This window comes from Herpailurus yagouaroundi, unplaced genomic scaffold (genome assembly GCF_014898765.1).
Source record: "Herpailurus yagouaroundi ecotype Mexico unplaced genomic scaffold, PumYag 100, whole genome shotgun sequence".
Classification (NCBI taxonomy): Eukaryota; Metazoa; Chordata; class Mammalia; order Carnivora; family Felidae; genus Herpailurus; species Herpailurus yagouaroundi.
In genome coordinates, this window is record NW_024412391.1 from 39351611 (window position 1) to 39355049 (window position 3439).

Below are 3439 nucleotides of genomic sequence, written 5' to 3' on the forward strand. Positions count from 1 at the left end.
TTTTCAACGCTTATTTATTTTTTTGGGACAGAGAGAGACAGAGCATGAACGGGGGAGGGGCAGAGAGAGAGGGAGACACAGAATCGGAAACAGGCTCCAGGCTCTGAGCCATCAGCCCAGAGCCTGACGCGGGGCTCGAATTCCCGGACCGCGAAATCGTGACCTGGCTGAAGTCGGACGCTTAACCCACTGCGCCACCCAGGCGCCCCAAGAGTTTACTCTTAGTCGTGTATTTTGCAGGTAATTTCCCCGGTTTATAATTTGTCTATTTTTGGTACTTTTTTTTTTTTTTTTGGCGTAAATGTGCTTTTATGTAGTCATGTGTTGATCTCATCCTTTATGATTTTTATCACCGGTACACATGGATTAGAAAGACCCTCTTTGCTATGATTAGATACAGTTTTGTTATTTTTGTTTCATTTAAATCTTGCATCCATCTTCAATTTTAGTGTTTCCACAACAAAAAAGGATCCACCTTTCTTTTTTTTTCTTAAAAATTTCTTTTTAACATTTTATTTATTTTTTTTCAACGTTTATTTATTTTTGGGACAGAGAGAGACAGAGCATGAACGGGGGAGGGGCAGAGAGAGAGGGAGACACAGAATCGGAAACAGGCTCCAGGCTCTGAGCCATCAGCCCAGAGCCCGACGCAGGGCTCGAACCCACGGACCGCGAGATCGTGACCTGGCTGAAGTCGGACGCTTAACGGACTGTGCCACCCAGGCGCCCCATTTAACATTTTATTTTTAAGTGATCTTTACACCCAAAGTGGCGCTCAAACTCACAACCCCGAGATCAAGAGTTGCATGCTCCACTGACTGAACCAGGCAGGTGCCCCTCTTTATTTTTCAATCCAAATTTATTTTCCAAAACAAAGCACTGCTTTGTGCCTCCCCCACCCTCACCCGGTATAAATACTCCTACTGTGGCTGATTTCAAGCTGCCAAGGGTTTAACCACAAGCTTGCAAACTTGGATTTAGCAGTTGGTTCTCAGGAGCTACTAGGAGTCTGTTGCCCCACCTCGCCACTTCTGGCCCTTGTTGGGGAATGCTTTTCTCCTGTTATTTTTTCTCTTTGGAGGGGGGTCAAATGTAATAGTGCCCCCTTTTCACCCTTTTATTCACTATCCTATGGGAAATGGGTGGTCATACTCCACTCTTCATTTCCCCCCCCCTAAGAATTAGCCTTCAAGGAGCACATGTTCTTAGTTCCAACATGCTAGGAGTTTTAGAGAAGCCTGACCTCACTTAGAGAGGCATACAATTACTTGGTCGGCAAGGTAGATGAGTCTATTTCTGGGGTTCAGTAACAGGAAGTTCACTAGCCTACGGGTAAATGATACTTCTTAATCTAGTCTTAACAGTAATAAAGATGATGGTAGGCCTCCCATCTGCTGCTGTTTTTGTCTTAATGCTGCAATTCGTTTTAGAATGGGTACTACCCTAAATAAGGGTCTCGACATTTTTGGGTAACTCTTAGTTGTAGGGGCTGTCCTGTGTATTGTAGGATCTTTAGCAGCATCCCTGGCTCTATTCACTAGATCCCAGTAGCATCCTTCCTCTTCTTCCCTTTCCCCAGTTGTGACAAAAATGGCTCCAGATGGTGCCAATTGTCATCTGAGAGCAAAATAATCACCCATAGTTAAGAACCACTGTTCTACAATAGAGATACTATTTATTGGGCCCTTTAAAATTCCCTCATGTTTGATGCATGGGTGAGGAGCACTGTGTCTAGACAATAAAATTGGGGAAGAAAATACTGTGAGTATTCCAGTAGAGTAGAATGGTTAGTTTGAAGCTGAAATGTCCTCGTGTTAGGTGTTGGCCATATAGGATTTTCACTTTGGCAGGTTGCTGGTGAGTGGCTGTTTTTACACAGGTGTTGTTTCCTCTCTGGAGGCAGGGCTGCGTGTGCTGGGCCCTAAAGTGATGGAGGCCTCAGCAAAAATGAGGGCAGCAAAGGCAGAAGCTATGCTGGCATTGGTGACTTGTGTAAGTTTTTCTCAAATTTTGGTTTGAAAACTGCTATCAGAATCACTTGGAGAGCCAGTAAAGAACACAGAGGTCCAGGCTTATTGAAGTGGGATAGGGCCTTGGGCCTGTGTATTTTTATGGAGTTCCCCAATTCCCCAGCTAATTCTAATCCTCATCAAAGCTTGAGACCCACAGCCTTAGTGTCGTAGACTCTAAAGTTCTCTCTTGTCTAGCAAGAGAGCGGAATGCAAGATGAAAAGCGAGAGATGGCTAATGTCTGGGAACAGACAAGAGCCCCGAATAAGGGTCCTTCCCCCATTTTTATTAGGATCAGAAGGCTTACAAACATGGCGATGGATGTGCACAAAGAGACAATGAATCTGTGAACATTAACTTGTGAACGTGAGGGAAAGGGGGTCTTGAAGATATTTGGGGTTAGGGGTTTGGGTTAATACAAAACAAACTCCAGGCACCGGGCAGTTGGGTTGAAGGTTGTTTACAGCAGATATGAGGCAGCACCTCTGTTTATCTTAGCTAGCCTAGGGGGATGAGACAGATAGGGGAAATAACCTCAGGGTGAATAAGGCACCTTTTCTTTGGTTAACCATCTCTGCTCTGGGCTGCTTTGCCTGCAGCACAGCGGTACATAGTCCAGTTCACCAATTTACCTAACCTGGCCCTATCCTGTGAAAACAGCTTTCTGCTACAGTACTAAATTGGGGGTGCTTCCACCCTGAACATCTTGTTTATTTCATACACCTCTGTATTGGGCACCTTTGTGCCTGTTCCTATTTTAGGTCTTTGCCTCTCTCTATTCTGGGGGCTCTGCACCCCCTCACTATTTTGGGGTGCCTTTGCACCGCCTATCCTTGGGGTGCCAATCTGGTTTACCCAAACTCAGGTGTGAGCGTTTCATGAATTTGTATTTCTTTATGCCTTGTCAACCCATTGGTGTAAACCTGGGGGGTTCCTAAGCTTATCCCCACACCTTAGAGTGTAGATTGGTGCAGATACAGCTTTTAAAGCAGGTGTGACTAAAGCAAGGATCTGATGATAGAGAATCTGTATATGTTAGTGGTTGTGTTAGTGGAGAGAACAGTTTTTGCTGCATTTAAACTGCAAGGCAGCTAAGTTCCCTGTGTGCTATGGAGTACTGGTGGAGTTCTAGTTTACATTGTTAGTGCCAAGCCTTGGTAGGCAATGATTCATCTGCTGCCTCAAATGTTGGACTTTGGACCAAGGAGGAATTTGTGCATAGGTTTGGGGGTCACTTCCTATCCAGGTGGTCTCAATTTCTTTCTTGAGCATTGATTTGTTGATTACACAAGTTCCAATCATATCTTTAGATTTCAGGGTACAAAACTGCAGCTTCACCCACAGAGGTGTGGTAGATTTCTATCAGTTAAAAAAAAGGGGGGCCCTTATTGTAAAGGAAATATGAGATCTTCTAGGATTGAACGTGAGA